This window comes from Podarcis tiliguerta (assembly GCF_965153285.1).
Source record: "Podarcis tiliguerta genome assembly, chromosome: 5".
Classification (NCBI taxonomy): domain Eukaryota; kingdom Metazoa; phylum Chordata; class Lepidosauria; order Squamata; family Lacertidae; genus Podarcis; species Podarcis tiliguerta.
Window position 1 is genome coordinate 17133616 of NC_139538.1, and position 19459 is coordinate 17153074.

Genomic DNA, 19459 nt, shown 5'->3' on the forward strand with positions numbered 1-19459 from the left:
TTAGAATTGTTCATTCTGACTTGTGTAAGGCTGCCTTCATGTCTACTGTGATTTTGGGGAACATGTCAACAACGAATGCTTACAAATAAGTATAGGCCTGCCTGCAAGTCATGGAAACGTTGACAAACAGAGAGAAACCCTCCTCTGTGGTTTATTAGCTGCCCATTATACTTGGCATGCAGATCAATAAAATGTTTTCTCCCAATGTCAACTGAGTAGTTTGCTAGTAAATAAATATATATTTCCCAATGAGCATTTGTGAGCCTGTGAGTTATGAGACTCTCATACTCTTGTGAAAGAAATATAATAATCACCTGTCACTGGTGTGGTTTTGTGGTGCTGCTCCCATCCTATTCATCAAAGGCACACCATCCCATGGGAAGCAGAATATATACCGCAATTAAATGTATGTCACAAAAAGTCCATTTTGCAGGAATTGATGTTTTACCCCAGTTGTTAGAGTCATAATGCAAAGTTTTGGATGACGTAAATTTGTAAGTCTTTGAGAGTAGCGGCCAACCTGTTTGACAGCTGTGCAACATGGTAAGTCCAATGAATGAGATAGGTGCTGATGTAATGAGCAACACAGGCTGCCACCCACGCCTTTGCTTCTGGTCTTGTGAGTAGTGCAGTGCGGGGAAGCCATACCAGAGGAGAAGAACCACTTGGGCCCATAAACCCCTCTATTGAGACACACCACTAACACAGTCTTCACAGGTTGATTGTCCATGGTCAAACCCACTGGCTGTGTTCTGCAAAGGTTTGCTCTCAATTCACATGTTAGCATTCCTCCCTCCACAAGTGAATGGCATAACCATTATGGGCACGGGAACTCCATGAGAACTCTCATTAGAAACCTCTGGATTGGCAGATCACATTAAGGGTAGGATCCCAAACAAGGTTCTCCATTTAGATAGGAATAATCAGATGCAAATATACAGTGGTACCTCTGTTTACGAACTTAATTCGTTCCGGAGGTCCGTTCTTAACCCGAAACCATTCTTAACCTGAGGCACGCTTTCGCTAATGGGGCCTCCTGCTGCTGCCACACCGCCGGTGTGCAACTTCTGCTCGCATCCCAGGGCAAGGTTTGCTACCCAGAACACCTACTTCTGCATTAGCGGAGCTTGTAACCCAAAGCGTTCGTAAGGAGGACAGTACGTAACCTGAGGTTGAACTGTATAGGAGGCAAGGGGACACCTGACATGGCAGAAGCAAATGTGACAAGGATCTAGAGATCTTAGTAGACCACAAGGTACAGGCAAAGGACCCCTGAACAGTAAAGTCCAGTACAAGGCGACTATGGGGTTGTAGAGCTTATCTTGCTTTCGGGCCAAGGGAGCCAGCGTTTCTCCACAGACAGCTTTCTGGGTCATGTGGCCAGCCTGGCTAACTGCTTCTGGCACAACAGAACATTGTGACAGAAACCAGAGTGCATGGAAACACCATTTACCTTCCTGCTTTAGAGATCTTAGTAGACCACAAGCTTACCATGAGTCTACCCTGTGAAGCAGCAACATATGATTTTCATACAACTCTGTGTAAAACAACAACAGTATTCAACATGTTGCTAAGGATGAACGGATATGTCAACTTCTCTTATTTCCTAATCTCAAATTCAGTTCACAACATTCCTGAACATTTTAAGAAGTCCTCATTAGCATTTGGACAGCATAAGTATGTACATTTTTTTTGCAAGCAGTTTCCTCTTCTGTAATGCATTTTTGTATGTCATTTGCACAAATATATGCATATTTATGTACCCTTTCTCCTAATATATACCTGTGTGGGTACATTTTTGGGTTGGGGAACTGCAGCTTAGCATTCAGAGAATTGTTGGTTTTGAAGGATAGCAGCTTAATGGCTTGTTTGGGGAAATGTGGATTGCATTCATTGAAATGCGAATGGAACCAAATTTGTCCCCCATCATTAGCAAAATGCATGTCACACCTAATGCACCCCCCCCCTTTTCCACGCTTCTCTATCCAATGCCGTGCTTCCACTACCACTCTCTCCTCAAGCACAGTCCTGTAATCTTCTCTAATGACTGTAATTTCAATCATTCACTAATAAGCACAATAGTAACAAAAAGGTGCATTCAGGGTCAGCACTGATGTGATGGGTGAACCCGATGAAGGTCAGAATTTGCCCACTCTCAATTACACACCAGCTTATAGTTTCATTTACAGTACTTTTTTTCCTGAAGAAAGAAATGTGAACCTGGGCAGGGCCAACTACTAATCAGCTTCACCTGAGCTTCATCCCCGTCCCCCTGCCAAAGGTGAGGGAGAGAATGCCTATAACTGTGGGTGGGTGTGCAAAAGTTGAATGAGATTGGGTTGAGGTGGCCATGGGTTAAAAAGCTGAGCTAAATACTTTTACAATTGAGCCCGATCCACATGCCACCTCATTTATATATTCCACTCTCCTCAAGTTGTCATTGTCTTTTATTAAATGGATTTATACATGGAATTTAGTGGTTCAGCCTCAAACCAAGCGCGCGCGCACACACACACACACACACATATGCAAAAAAATTACACACATTATATGTGACGCTCCATTGTGTACTCTAATTCAGAAGCATAATTTTATATTAATAGATGCATATTATATTTAGTTATATTCATTATTGAATGTACCTGTTTATCATAGAATCATAGAGCTGGAAGAGACCCTGAGGATCATCTAGTCAAACCCCCTGCAATGCAGGAATATGCAGCTGTCCCTTACAGGGATAGGACCTGCAACCTTGGCGTTATCGGCATTATGCTCTAACCAACTGAGCTATCCCGTAGGTATATGTTGGTTACTTGAGGAAACAGAGGTGTGGAGGTCATACTCAAAGTAGACCCACTGAAATATATGAGCTTAATAAGATCTGTCTTATTTGTTTCAGTGGTTCAGTGCAAACCAAACCCATGGCCTACTGGGATGTGTGAGTTTGGAAGAGTGGAGCTTGGCCTATGCCAGTGTAACTCCCTCAACCTGGCTGAGCTGGTGTTATGGACTGACAGGATGCTGAGGAATGGTGAGAGGCACAGCTGGGGGCCACCCTAGGGAGCCCCCAGGGGGAAATGGTTCAGAGCCAGGCAGGGCCGGATTTAGGTTTGCTGAGGCCCTAAGCTACTGAAGGTAATGGGGCCCTTTATATGTCAGCTGTCCTTTGTCAACAACAAATTGTCACTCTATGGTATATGGTAATTTATGGACCTAATAGGTATCTAAAGCCATTTGCACATAACAAAATAACCAGTCCACGCAGAATATTTATATAGAAATGAGCAAACCAGTGATATTTTAGGGAGCAGGCTAGCAGGCGGGACCCATTATTTACATCAGAGGAGCCTACATAACACAAAACACTGTTGCTGTATGTAGATTTTATTTTATTTGTTTTTTATCATGTATTTTGGTAATGTACATCCAGTTTTTTCCCCTTTAATTTTTTGGGGGGCTCCCAATAGAGTGGGGCCCTAAGCTATAGCTTGTTTAGCTTATACATAAATCCGGCACTGGAGCAAGGGGACTGGTGATGGGATGACGATGAGTGGTCGGAGAGAGAAGGAGCAAACTGAGGGGAGGAGGAGCTGTCGGAAGCTGAAGAGGTGACAGGGTTTAGTGAACAAGAAGAGACTGTGACAGAGCACAGTTCAGACACTGGGGCAGAAGCAGAGGCTGCAGAGGGTGGAGCCAGGAGCCAGAGAGGCAGGATGCTGAGGAAGCCAGCATCTGCTCTTGCTGCAACCAGATCCTCTCCCTCTGGTTTCCTAGAACATGCCAAAAATGAAAGGGGCAGAGCAGAGGGTGGTTGTGCACAGACACAGCCTGAGACTGTGTGGGAAAGACCCTGGAGAGGAGGAGACTTAAGGGGCACTGGGAAGGTGTGGACTTTCAGTCCTCACAACTGCTTCATTGGGGCAAGACCTCCTAGAAAGAGTTGCTGAGACCACTAGACCAGAGCTGTGGATTGTTTCTTTGAATAAATAGTTAACTTCACTGGACTCGAGTGATTTATTGGTTTGCTGATGACCTCTATACCTGACTCCAACTCTGAAAGCTGGGGCTGCAGTGGCTCAGCTGGCCCAATTTAAACTGGTGGAATTTACGCCAGTGCAGGTCCCAAACAAAGGGGGTGGGCAGGAGAAGCAAGGGAAAACTTACACCTATTGCAAACCTCTGTCAGCATAGCCATGTGACCTAGCAACCCAGCAGAAATGACTCCAGCAAAAAAAGAAAGAAAGATGATGTAAGTCAAACTGTGGGATATGGTGGTGGCGCTGTGATCTAAACCACAGAGCCTAGGGCTTGCCAATCAGAAGGTCGGTGGTTCGAATCCCCGTGACGGGGTGAGCTCCCGTTGCTCAGTCCCTGCTCCTGCCAACCTTTGAAAGCACGTCAAAGTGCAAGTAGATAAATAGGTACCCCTCTGGCGGGAAGGTAAACAGCATTTCCGTGTGCTGCTCTGGTTCGCCAGAAGCGGCTTAGTCATGCTGGCCACATGACCTGAAAGCTGTACGCCTGCTCCCTCAGCCAGTAAAGCGAGATGAGCGCCGCAACCCCAGAGTCTTCCGCGACTGGACCTAACGGTCAGGGGTCCCTTTACCTTTACCTTTAAGTCAAACTCTATTTTAAAGGCATGTTTTCCTTCCCTCGGGCTGGCTCATCTAGCAATAGCCCCACCACTGAACAGGTATTTGTAATAGAGGTAAGCAAAATTGGTGGGACATCTCACTTCTCATTCAGATCGAGGAGCGAGGCAGGAATTTAAGACAAAAATATAGGTGGGTAAGTGACATCGAGATTTTTTTTTGGGAAAATTCCACCCAGATTCATTCTTGATATAGCCCAGGAAGGTAGAAGGGGCGATAAGAGAAAGAGAGAAGAGATGTGGTTGATTTCTCTTCACGCTAGAGAAACAGGGAGAGAAGCTTCTCAGCACAGTAAATTATCAAGTGGTCTGCAAGCCAGGAGTGCAATCTAGCAAGAAATGGGGGTGGCAGAATGGAAGGAAGCCATAATTGGAAATTAGTTTAGCGTGGAGCATTACCTGAACATGACGGGAAACACAGTTATGTTGTGAGCACTAAAATAAAATGCTAGTGCAGCTATTTCAGGGAGCATCACGGAAGAAACACCACTCTGCTTTGCCTCAGAAGTTGGTAAAGTCCAGTGCAAAAGTGGCCGAGGCTCAGCTGCTGTGGGTGAATGTTTCTTTTACTTACTGTATTTAGCTTTTCTATCTATCTATCTATCTATCTATCTATCTATCTATCTATCTATCATCTATCTATCATCTATCTATCTATCATCTATCATCTATCATCTATCTATCTATCTATCTATCTATCTATCTATCTATCTATCATCTATCTATCTATCATCTATCTATCTATTTATTTATTTATAAAAACCTTATAATTTAAAAAGTTGCGTCCTAGGGTAATATACTGAAGAGCTCCTCCAGGGAAGCCAATGATGCTCTGAACAATTAAAACGATTAAAGATGGGATTGTCACTTTAGTGCTTGGAATAAACTCAAGGCCATGGGAATTTGTGCCCTTGCAAACCAACTTTGACTCTGATAAGACTGTCCAGATCAACACTGGACTTACACAGATTGATGATCAGGTCATGCAGGGCTAGTTCTTCCTCGCCTTTACTCATTTTTCATAGAATGATAGAATTGTAGAGTTGGAAGGGACCCGAGGGTCGTCTAATCCAACCCCCTGCAATGCAGGAATCTCAAGACACAATCTCCCACTGGATCCTGCTTAGCTTTGCAAACGTGCCTGCAGTTTTATCACTGCACCAGTGTAGACTTCTGTTTTCCACATTGCTATGATTTTTAAAAAGTCCTCGTGAAAATTCACTAAGATTTTAGTGCGGGTTTCTCCTGAAATAGATGTTTGCATTCAATTTTACCTAAGACAATGCCTTTTTTAATGCTGTTTTCACTCATTTATGCACACACTGCCCCAATAGATGCATTCTTGCATACATTGCTTGGCTGGAGAACTGTACTGCAAAATTCACAGAAGTGCAGGTTTCGAAAGATTGCTGTGTTTTAGTTCGTCTATTGTTTTGCAAAGTGCACATTATGTAAGTTTGCCCTCAAATGGAAATTGAAATGAATCCCGCCCCCCACTGCCCACATCCCTAGCTGCTGCAAGAGATGATTTTTGCTGGAAGAAATGACTGTGAGGTGGTGTTATAATCACACAGAAGCCACTCGGAGTCAAACTTTGTCTTATGTTAGCTGTGTAACTGTGCCTTTAAATGCAGGCAGGGAGGAGCCAGGCCTCGGTCCTGTATACCTGAAGAAGCGTCTCCACCCCCATCATCCAGCCTGGACACTGAAGTCCAGCGCCGAGGGCCTTCTGGCAGTTCCCTCGCTGTGAGAACCCAAGTTACAGGGAACCAGGCAGAGGGCCTTCTTGGTAGTGGCACCCACCCTGTGGAACGCCCTCCCAGCAAATGTCAAGGCAATAAACAACTACCGTATTTTTTGCTCTATAAGATGCACTTTCCCCCCTCCAAAAATTAAGGGGAAATGTGTGTGTCTTATGCGAATGCAGGCTCCATAAGGCTTCAGTGAAGTGGGAGGAGAAATGGAAGGGGCTCCGTTTCTCCTGCCGCTTCACTGAAGGGGCGCTGCGCAGAGAGGGAGAGAATTTTTTTTTTCTTGTTTTCCCCCTCTAAAACTAGGTGCGTCCTATGGTCGGGTGCGTCCTATAGAGCAAAAAATATGGTATTTTACTTTTAAAAGACAACTAAAGGTGGCCCTGTTTAGGGAAGTTTTTAATGTCTGATGCTGTATTGTTTTTAATATTCGGTTGGAAGCCGCTCACAGTGGCTGGGGAAACCCAGCCAGATGGGTGGGGTATAAATTATTATTATTATTATTATTATTATTATTATTATTATTATTATTATTATTTAATATAATGATTTGGATGTAAGGGAGTTTCATCTTCTTTATCTGCTGCTGTGGTCCCATTCTAGATCGGCGTTCCCCTTCACCTGTAATTTGGGTTTTTTTTGGGGGGGATGACTCCTATTCAATTTGAGTCTTTTGTGCTATAGAACAGTAATCTCTGGAGTTCTGATCCTGATCAGAGCCCTGAACAACTTTGGACCAAAGTTATTTAAGAGAACTCTTCCTTCCATATAAACTTTGCTCATTTACTAAGATGCTTATCTCTCCTGGTATGTGTCCTGGCCTACATCAGCTTATGGCAACCAGGGGGAGGGCCTTTTCTGTGGTGGTGCTCACATTATGGAATAGTCTCTACTATGGAATTCTGCCATCACATACAGTATTCTGTTTTCTCCATCAATTAAAACATAAATCTGTGCCCAACCCTGCGCTGGCCATTGACGTTTAGCCCAACCAATTCCTGTCTATGCATTGTATTATACTGTTATGAATATCTGGGTGCCAGACACTTTTAAATTCTCAAAACCAGTAACTGTTAGTGCTAAAACTGGGAGCCAGACCCATGTGTATTAGGTTGTGTAGTAGACACTTCTAATCCCCTGGAATCAGCAAGTGTCAAAAGCTAATTAAGACAGGCTAAGCTTCCTGTGTGAGGTGATAGCCTGGGGGTTGAGCCATTTACTCAAATGTAATGTGCACCTTTTTTGGCCAAATTAAGTCGTGAAAATTAGGGTGCACATTAGATTTGATGGCACATTTACATTTGCCAGCAAATACTTTTTTCTGGCTTCAAGGTTTTGAAAATGGAGTTGCGCATTAGATTTGATGGCACATTAGATTCGCATAAGTACAGTACTCTCTTAAGTGTGGAGCAGTATATAAATGTTTTAATGAATGAATAAAACAGATAAATTCTACATTCCTGATCTAAGAAGATCCCACTGAGTCAACACATAATGGCATTTCCTGGATGGTGAGAAACAGCACATAATATTTCTATTTATCATGTACCTTGAGGACTAATGTGCTAAAAGCTTACATAGCACATAATAAATAATCTGTCACCATACTGAGTAGGAAATGTGGTCTAGCAATTAGATCACTGATGGGAAATCAGACAAGGCTTGTCAAAAGCAACACTGGTATAATCAGACTGCTCTGTTGGGTGTGGGTGGTTCGTTGAACATTAGAAAACCAGTCAAATATGCCTGGTGTTGTTTCTTGTTTGCAGTGCGATTAGCTGACAAGACGGATAAGTCCCTTCCTCTGTAGAATTCTCTTCCTCTCTGCTTCCAAGAGTCAGATGGGACAAGCATAACAAGGACTGCATTTGGTGAGCCTCCTTCGACGGGGTAGCACTCTGCAACCACACAGAAATCTCGCACTGCTAGATATGCAAGCAGCAAAAAGGACTGGGGGCTCCTGGAGCCCCCCTGGCCATAACCAAAGAAAAAGAAGCTTCTATGATGCAGCTGACTATAAAGCAAAGGCTTTCGTGATGTTAAAAGTAAAGGGTAAAGGGACCACCGACCATTAGGTCCAGTCTTGGCTGACTCTGGGGTTGCGGCGCTCATCTCGCTTTATTGGCTGAGGGAGCCGGCAGACAGCTTCTGGGTCATGTGGCCAGCATGACTAAGCTGCTTCTGCCGAACCAGAGCAGCACACGGAAACACCGTTTACCTTCCCGCCGGAGCGGTACCTATTTATCTACTTGCCCTTTGATGTGCTTTCGAACTGCTAGGTTGGCAGGAGCAGGGACCGAGCAACGGGAGCTCACCCCGTCGCGGGGATTCGAACTGCCAACCTTCTGATCAGCAAGTCCTAGGCTCTGTGGTTTAACCCACAGCGCCACCTGCGTCCCATTCGTGATGTTAATATCTCCCAAACTTGGGTCACCCAGCAGCTTTTGAGCCAGTGTCGTGTAGTGGTTAAGAGCGGTGGATTCATGATCTGGTGAACCGGGTTCACTTCCCTGCTCCTCCACATGCAGCTGCTGGGTGACCTTGGGCTAGTCACACTTCTCTGAAGTCTCTCAGCCTCACTCACCTCACAGAGTGTTTGTTGTGGGGGAGGAAGGGAAAGGAGATTTTTAGCCGCTTTGAGACTCCTTCAGGTAGTGATAAAGCGGGATATCAAATCCAAACTCCTCCTCCTCCTCCTCCTCCTCCTCCTCCTCTTCTTCTTCTTCTTCTTCTTCTTCTTCTTCTGTTCCCATCATCCCATCATCCCTGACTACTGGTCTTGCTAGCTAAGGATGATGGGAGTTGTAGTCCAAAAACAGCTGGAGACCCACATTTGGGAAACCCTGGTTTAGTTTATTGTGTTAAGGGGACAATCCTGTGGAAAGTTTCCCAGCTCAGTCCAATGCTGTCTCAGCCAAAGTCCCCAAACCTGGTTCAGCCAAAGATATACTGGCTTAACTTGCTCTTTCCAACTGAGGAGCTGAGCTGAATCTGAATCAGCTGAGGCTAGTGTGTCCCCCCCCCCCCAAAAGGGCATTCTGGGGTCATAGAATGGACCGGGGGTCTTAGGCTTGATCCTAAGCTTATTCAGCTTGGTCATGTGATCTGGCAAAAAGGCACAGAACACTGTTTTAAAGGCTGGTTTTCCCTCTGTCAAGTCTAGGCAGAGTAGAGTCAGCAGCCGCCCCACAGGTGAACAGGGTTTGGATCAGGTGTAACTGACTTAATTTACACTGGCCTGCTTTGTGCCAGCTTCATGTGCATAGGATTGCTCCCTAAATAGCTTCCTGCAACAGAACGTCTTAAAGGGATTTATAAGAACAATTTACAAGAAAAGAATACAGCAAAGCAATAAAAATACCTAAAAACATTAAAGTAAGAATCAGAGTAAAAACATCCAATGATGGCTGCTGTCCAAATGCTCGAGAAAACAAAAAAGATGCTGATGTTGAAATGTTTTTTAGTGAGCTGTACAAGAACCCACCATAGGCTAGGGATGGGGGAATGTGTCCATTTTGGTTTTTCTCATTTTCAACCTTACTTAATTTTAACAGACACATTTTAGATACTTACCTGGGCCAAAGATCTCTCTCTCTCTCTCTCCCCTCTCTCTCACACACATACACCTTCATACCAGTATTGCGTCTGATTTGGATGCTCAAAGGTACCACCTATACAGTGGTACCTTGGGTTAAGAACTTAATTCATTCTGGAGGTCTGTTCTTAACCTGAAACTGTTCTTAACCTGAGGTACCACTTTAGCTAACGGGGCCTCCCGCTGCCACTGTGCCACCGCTGCACAATTTCTGTTCTTTTTCTGAAGCAAAGCGTCTGTAACCTGAAGCATCCATAACCTGAGGTACCACTCTATGCAGAATGCTAAATTGTCCTTCCTTTTTTGGAGGGGGAATAATTGTACAGTTCTGGACTCTGCTTGTCTCCTAAAGTTCACACATTGCACATTACGTTATGTACCTTGCAATCAAGTGGAACATGACTGAATTCTCATTCACAATGGGAGGTGGGGTCTTGAGTTCAGGTAAGCATCTGAACTGAGCCAATTATCTCAACCTGGATTATCATACAAGAGAGAGAGAGAGAGAAATATCATTGCCAGTGTACACTTCCTGGGCTGCGGTGGTTTATAACTATGGAAAAAGTTTAATGGCACCGATACCTCTTCAGAATAATAACCTCATCATTATTAATTCTTTAGGTAATTATTGTAATAACATTAATCATGAAGAACTCATTTGATGTAAGTGCAGAGGCTATAAGTACATCAATGGGATTTCGAGTGCAATTTGGAATTAATTAACTGGACCATTAGTTTAAAGCATCCCACTTTTAAACATCATGAGCACACCAAGCAAAAGATCAAATATTTTTGTGTCTTACCACCTGATCTATAAATGATGTGTGCTCAAATACTTGGATTTAAGTCATGTAAAATCCCACTGGCTAAAATTAGATCTATGTAGTGAGGCTACGTAGTGGGACGCGGGTAGCGCTGTGGGTAAAACCTCAGTGCCTAGGACTTGCTGATCATAAGATTGGCGGTTCGAATCCCCGCGGCGGGGTGAGCTCTCGTCGTTCGGTCCCAGCTCCTGCCCACCTAGCAGTTCGAAAGCACCCCTAAGTGCAAGTAGATAAATAGGTACTGCTTTATAGCGGGAAGCTAAACGGCGTTTCTGTGTGCGGCACTGGTGCTGGCTCGCTAGTTGCAGCTTTGTCACACTGGCCACGTGACCCGGAAGTGTCTTCGGACGGCGCTGGCTCCCGGCCTCTTGAGTGAGATGAGCGCGCAACCCTAGAGTCGGTCATGACTGGCCCGTATGGGCAGGGGTACCTTTACTAGTGAGGCTTAACTGGTTTCTAGATCAAAACTGTAAGATGGGCAGAGACTTCTGTAGACTTCTCAGTGACAATGGAGCTTGATGCAATGATCTCTTGAAATGCACTGGTGGCTCATCCTGGTTGGAATTGCATGAAATTACTGAGCACATGACATATCACATGTGTGTGAGAGAGTGTGAACTGCTGTTAGTTTTGTGATGGTATCTCTTCAAAGAACTCTACATTCAGTTCATATGGAGGTGCTGGAGTCTGTCACAACCCGACCTGGGGTGGATCTACACACAGGAAAAACACACGCTATAATTAAGTCAGAAATTAAATCATTATAATGAAAGAAAGAAAAAAATGCTATGTAAAAATTGCTTAGACATTTTCTTTGCTCCCCAGCGCCATCTGGTGTTGCGTGTTTATAATGCATGCAAAGCGTTGTTTTTTGACTAATGTAGCTGATTCCCTGGAGATGCCAGAGATTGAACCTGTGACCTTCTACATGCAAAGCAGATGATCTGTCCCTGAGCTACAGCCCTTCTTCAAGTGGAAGTCTGGTTGGCCACTGTAATAATAGGCTGTGGGACAAGATGGGCCGGTGGCCTGATCTAGCAGGTTCATCTTATGCTTTTATGTTTATTAGAAATAGAATACTGTAGGTCCCTCCCCATGTCATTTCTTCATGATGCCTACTGATACTTTTTATTCTCTTTCTCACATTACCAATATGTACCAAACATCAGGAAGCTTTTAAACTTCCCTTTCATCCAGACTAAGCCTACAGAAAGCCCTACTGGTTTTCTTTGAAATGGCTGATGCACAGCAAGCTACTCTATTTTCCTTCCCTTAATCCAGTTCTCATTCTGGTTTTAAGCCATTGCGGTATACCTGCCAAATGTGATTTGCATTATATCATTGTCCTTTTGAATTCTAACAATTTATATTGGATATGTTTTAATTTTTATTAAATGTGGTTCTCAATATTCTTTTTTAAAAAAAGTTTGAGTCATTCTAACTTTGAAATTAGATCTCTTTGTGCACTTATCTCCATACAATGGTACCTCGGGTTAAGTACTTAATTCGGTCCAGAGGTCTGTTCTTAACCTGAAACTGTTCTTAACCTGAAGCACCACTTTAGCTAATGGGGCCTCCTGCTGCCACCACGCTGCTGGAGCCCTATTTCTGTTCTTATCCTGAAGCAAAGTTCTTAACCTAAAGCACTATTTCTGGGTTAGCGGAGTCTGTAACCTGAAGTGTATGTAACCTGAAGTGTATGTAACCTGAGGTAGCACTGTATTGATAATGTTGAGTCTACAGAAAACTATTCATAGATGGAATATTAACAGCAACAACAACATTATTTCTTCCTCATTGCCAAGCATTATTTTAGGACACTGGTTTGCAGACTGTGTTCTGGTTGCTCTAGAGCTGCAATGAGGAACCTCAGGCCTCGGTGGGGTGTGTGTTTGTAAATGTGGCCCTCCATGAATCTCCATGTGCCCCTCACCATATCACCTCCATCTGCCCCATCCATGTGATTTACCATTCCTGCTTTCCACCTGGCTTGAATGTCCTGCGGGAATGTACATTTTAACTCTGAAGATGCTTCTCGCTTGCCTCGATGGAGGGTACAGGTGGCGAGTAAGTGTGAAGGTGTTAGCCTACCTTACAAAGGTTAAAATTCACTGTACAGCTTTTCAGTTGTATTACAGAATGCCTAGTTTTGCATGCCAAGAAAACTGACTGAAGCAATCAAGCATTCCAAGTTTTGTCGCCAATATTGCCCCTCTTGCCTAATTTTCTGCTGGTTAATACCATCAATGGTTCTTTCTTTAGATAAGTGCAATTCAAGTTCTATCCAAGTCTGGTAGGTTTCTAAATGGTGAACTGCCCTGCGGCTATAGGGCAGAATATGAATTCAATAAATATTAATAAATAGTAATGCCTTAGTACAGTAGTTTTGATCCAGCCTACTTTGCATGGCTATTGTGAAGATAAGAGTTGCATGACATTTTGTACAATGAGAAGAAAAAAATGCTACAGAGGTGACCAAACCACATTATTTACACTTATTTATGAAGTGTTAGGAGTTGGTTGCAGGAAATCTATGGGGGCTGCTTCGGTATTTGAACAGCATGAACAATTACTGGGCATTCGGAAAAGACATGAATCCAAAAATTATTAAAGCACTTAACATTGCTTTGGGATGCCACATTTCATTGTTGAAGGGGAGTTTTCATTTCCTGCACAATGTGATGCTTTTAGAATTCCAAGAGTTAAATGGAGCATAGACTGGGGACATCCACCATTCTCATCACAGCTGCTATAATATCATGGAGAACATTGCAAATGCAATGGAAAAGAAATTAACTGCCCATCTGTGCAATGTAGACTCTTTGTCTCCTCATGCTTGATTAAAGCACTTTTGTTTGCTTGGTAAACCAGCTATCATCTTCATCATATTGCACTGCTTTACTGAATTGAGATGTGGAAACAAAACCGTTCTTTCCCCCCTCTCCTTTAACTCTTACAGAAGGAAACAGAAAAGTGGGAGGAAGTCAATGTGCCTGCTGAAGGAGCGAAGAAATGGCCAGAGGATGGGAGCCTCTTCTCTAGGTATCACCTTGGTGTCTTTCTCAGCAAGATGATAATAATAATAATAATAATAATAATAATAATAATAATAATAATAATGAATCCAATAAGCTCAAGGGAAATACTCACATGAATTCCAGGAGGCTATAGATCTAAAAGAACACATTTATTTTAAGAGGAACATTCTTTGCTGTTGCAAATGAAGACAATGTCTACTCTTCTGCAATTTCCAAAGTGACCCTTTTGTAAGAGAAAGTGCTAATTCAAATTCAGGTTATGATGCATTCAGGGGGAAATGTTAGGACAATGAGGTGCACTCACAGATTGGATGTCTTTTTTCAGCTAAGGGCGTCCATTCATTAACTCCAATTGTTGGGATGCTGTGTGCTTCTAACGGTCCACTAACTGGCATGAGAAGGTCATTCTGGGCAAAAGCATGAATGACCTTCTCTCTGAGTGTGCCTTATTGCTGCTGTGACATTGCTGTAGGAATATAGGGTTGTACCCAATGCTGCTGTTCCTTTCACTCAGCAGACTTCTGCTTGCACCAATGCAACTTTCCCAATCTCTTTTCCCCAGACTCCTATGTACTCTCTCAACATCTGCTCTAGAGGGCTGAGGGCCCTACTGAGGCAACGTACGGAGGGTGGTGAAGGACAGGGATCCTGTTGCATGCAAATTCCACTTACGTAGCATTGGATACAACCTCCAATGATAAATGAGGATGGTGATGATGATCATGAAATGCAAATGAAATTAAGAAATGATTTTCTCCATTCACACACTATGCGCAGCTCATGGGAAATAAAAAATGTGTAAAAGGAAAACTGCTGCGATTCAAAATTTTGAACATTTTTATTTTGCCCACACAATCTTAGGTCTCACTGTGTGTGTGTGTGTGTGTGTGTGTGTGTGGTGAGCCTGTCAAGATGGGATGGCGCTCCTAAAATTGCTAGCAAGTATTCCATCGAAATCATACAGATTTTATGCTTCTAGTGAAAAGCATTTCGTATCAGAGTGAGAATAATACTGCGGAGATGCGCACTCATATGAATGAGAAACCATTGATTATGACTGTCAACTAATGTATTGTCTGAGTGATACAGGACTTACAGCTTTGCACTCTACTCGGATAATCTTTGAAGGAAGAGGCCACATGGACAGACTGATTAGTATAGCTTCTTCTTGCATTATCATGGTCAGCCACACCCAGATTAGGGTAACCCTGGTGTGGAAGTGACCGGGTCAGTTGGTCAGCTCATCAAACCAATTTAGAGATCATAGAATCGGAGAATTGTACAGTTGGGAGTGACCACAAGGGTCCAACCCCCTGTGATGAAGGAATCTTTTTGCCCAATACGATGCTTAATGGGCAGAAGTTCTAGGAACTGCTCTGTAAACATTCTGAAAACCAGATTTTTCATCTCGTTATCCTCATACTTCTGCCACTGTTTGCTTTAATTGACTTCTGGTTCCAGAATTACCATTCCAAAATATTGTCAATAAAGCTAATGATCCGAGAGAATCACTTTTGAATTGCAATATTTCCCTGTTACATATTGCCCTGAAATCCACTAAAGTAGAACGAGAAACCTGGTACTGATTTCCAGTTTTGTCCCATAGTTCAGCAGCATCATTTCAGCCCCAACAGCATATGAAATTGCTTTATTCAGCCAGCACTCTCCTACATGACATTGACTTTACCAAAACTCCTTTCATTCTTCAAAAAGAACCAGTGTCAGTAAAACTGAGTGGATCCCTCCAAACAATGACTCCAACAGGAGTTTGCCTTGGATGAACTATTGGTGTTCCAATCTGAATAGGCAGTGGTAACGCCATCATAAACAGGAAAGCATGTTTTCCTAGGCACAGATACCCATATAAAATAACACTTTGCATGTCAGCTGACTGGCCAAAATCACAAATTTGTAGTGTTAAGTTCCCACTTCCAGTATCTCACAATGATAAAGCAATGTTCAAACCGATTACCAGGCAGTTCAGGCCAGATAAAAAGGGATTTTTTCTAAATATAACTCATGGAATTTGCTGCCCACATGGTGTTCCGACAACTCTGCTTTCAGTTCACAATTGAGGAAAGGCCATTTGTCATGGCAGCTAAATGGAAGCCCCATTTACAGAGGCACTCTATCCCTGAATGTCAAATATTGGGAACAGAGTGAGCCATCAGCTTCATGTCCTGTTTGTAAACTCCCAGAGGCAGCTGGTTGGTTGCTGCTGGAGGGGGAAAAATATATTGAATGGTATAGACCCAAGCAAGGCAAATATTATATTCTAACAGAATAGCTTCACACCCCCACTGCCCAATATTCTTTTTTGTGAGGTCTGTGCCAATCCTTTAGCTTCCCAGTGACAGAAGGAAGGTCTATGGAGTTCACTCTATAGTCTTATTAACAGAGTGGCAGCTAATGAAAGCTAGGCTTGGGAAATTAGAATGAAAATGAACTGAAATAGAACAGCATTGTAGCCGACTTAAAGGCAGGATCTCTGGGGCAAAGGAGGTTAAAACAAGTCTTTGGAGAATGACTGTTAATCATTTTGGAACTTGTTCCTCGAACGGTCACGAAATCAGTTTCTTTGAATTATGTGATTACAGAGATCAAAGAGTTCATTAATGCTTCTGATAAATGCCTTATGCTTCCATTAAGGAGTGCAGTAGGTCTTCAGCTGTCGTGCTCTCTAGCCAGCCTTCCCCAAAAGAACACAACCCACACTCTTGCCACACATCAAAGTCCCTTTTCCCTGCAGGAAAGATCAGTGGAATGGTTCTTATTTACACCTGCAGTTCTTAATATGAAATCTCTTGGGTGCAACATTGTAATTTGTCACGGTTGTGAACATACAAACCAGTTTACTTCAAATCCAACCATAGGTTCCTTAAACGCAGTGCGGTCAACTCATCCATTCATTTCAACTAGCCTTGCCTTGCATGAGAGGACTGCCTAGTGGATTACGTCCATTATTCCTGTATTCTATTATTTCTGTATTCACCTAAGGCAATTTGCTATCTTTTCCACTGATACCTGCTGATAACATATCACATGAATTACACATCTATCCATCTTCACCTCTGTACACCTCTGTAGCGCCTTGAACTGGAGCTACAACTGCCACGGAAACTCTTCCTGAAACAAAATTTATGTTTACTTCCTGAGGTAAAATATCTGAGAACATCAAGGGAAGCCCAAAAGGCAGTAAATCAACAATTCTTTCATCCGTTAAAAAATTAATGCACAATGGGTTTTACTGAGGAAATTGAGGGACTAAATTTTACCAGTGGAAATGAAGGGACTGAGGCAATGGGTCTACTCATGGAAAAACTTAGTTCAGTACCACCCATAACATTTAGACCACTGCATTCAAAGGAACACTTTCGCAACTGCAGTGGGGCTTTCCAGTACCACGTTTTCTTTATACAATATTTGCTTGCACCTTTTTATGATGTTTCACCTCAAACCCACTTCATGGTTTTGCTTGGAGATATAACTGTACTGGTCTTGGCGATGCAGCCCAAACTGTTCAATCTGTTTTCCCCAAAGAAGATTGAAAATATCACACTTCAGCCTCATCTGATTTTCTCACAACCTCTATGTCCTTTTTCTCTCCCTCTCTCCCTCTCTTTTTCTTCCTTCGGCCCGTTTCCCTGTTTCGCCTGGCAACTGGTAAGCACATTTCATTCTCTCCCCCCTTCCCTTATTAGAGCCTTAAAATACAGCTGAGATGGCTGCCTTCTGGGCATCTGGGAAGCCAGAATGGGGTGCTCATAGCTTAAGGATGGTAGAAGCCATTCTGCCCCATGGCAACCATGCAAATAACTTATGTGGTACACATTTGGTGTCAGTCGTCCATCCCTCCTAAAGCTATCCCACCCCTACGGCTTCTAGCTATAATCTGAAATGAGATCGGTCCTTGTTATAGAGAAACAGCCCTCCCCCCTCCTCCCCCAACTGTCAGTTTATTTACGCCCTTTTGGCTAGGATTACGCTAATACTGGACAAGTCTCCTCAGAATTATACTCTGTACAGCCATTCTTCAGGGATCAAACAGGCTTATGCCAGACCAGAGGCAGAAAGCAAACACAAATAGGGAGCTTATTGCAACACTCTCCCCCCCCCCCAACCTTATTATTATTTACTAAGCAAGAGTAAGCATTACAAAGGGCGAAAACCAGTGCTACAGATCCTTGTAATCTCTCTCTTTATTGCACAGAGCAGAATGAGGAACTTTGGAGGCTCTTTCAATTCTAGGGTATGATTTTTTTAAAAAAAGAATGTATGGCTTAATTGATATCAAATCTCACTCCATAGAAGAGACAGGGTAAAAATGAGTTTTCTCAGATTGTGATAAGGCCTGCAATTCACCAAAATGCCCACATCAGGGTGGGGGCAGACAAATCTCTCGATTTCAGTTCCACTTGGATTCTCATTCCTTCACCAGCCTTAAATTCAGTTTGTCCCACAATTTTTTTGAAAAGTTTTCATGAAAATACGTTAGCAGTTTAGTGCCCAGTTCTCCTCTTATAAAAACTACTTTGGATGCAGTTATGCCTTGTACACATTTTCTTGCACAATTGTCCCTAATAAAATGCATTTTTGTATGTGTGTGTGTGTGTATTTCCCCTAGCTTGTGTATTGTTTCAGGAAGTGCAAATTAGTTGTGTTCATATTCAATTGCGTACCAAACTTAATTTCTCTCCCAAAAGGACCATTCAAAAGGCCAAAATGGTGGGGTATAAATACAAAAGAAAAGAAAAGAGAATAAATTATTGTATTGCTTGACTTTACATTCTTTTCGCTGAAAACAACAGGACAGTGTGACCTTACCAACCTAGAAGTAAAGGTAAAGGGACCCCAGACCATTAGGTTCAGTCGTGACCGACTCTGGGGTTGCGGTGCTCATCTCATTTTACTGGCTGAGGGAGCAAGCGTACAGCTTCCGGGTCATGTGGCCGGCATGACTAAGCCGCTTCTGGCGAACCAGAGCAGCACACGGAAACGCCGTTTACCTTCCCGCCGGAGCGGTACCTATTTATCTACTTGCACTTTGACGTTGGCAGGAGCAGGGGAGCTCACCCCGAGTCACGGGGATTCAAACCGCCAACCTTCTGATCGGCAAGTCCTAGACTCTATGGTTTAACCCACAGTGCCACAACCTATATTTTGATGCAATTTAAGAGGTAAAAAAGGGTTTGTGTTTTTTGAAAGCAGAACCCAAGAGAGCATCACTCTTTTGCTGCATCTGTAAAAAGAAGAGAATGCTTTCAAATAGGCAACTGTGCATGCAGAGTCAGTAGTTGCATAAAAAGTTTCTCGATCTCATGCAAGCGTCCTGATTTGTGAGTGAGCTCAATATCTATGCTAAGCAGCAGTAGTTTTTTCCCCTTTCCTTTTTGAAATAGTGCATCACTTTAAGGAGTGCATATAATTTACAACAGCCTGATATTAATGTAAGAGCCTACATATTTTAATGCCAGCGTGTGAAACTTTCATTAGCCTTGCGGAAAGGGACAAACCTGGTAAGCAGTTATTTCACGGCAATAAGCTGACGTGCAGAGGAGCCTTTCCCCAGATTGTCTATCAATACAATTAAAACCAGCTTT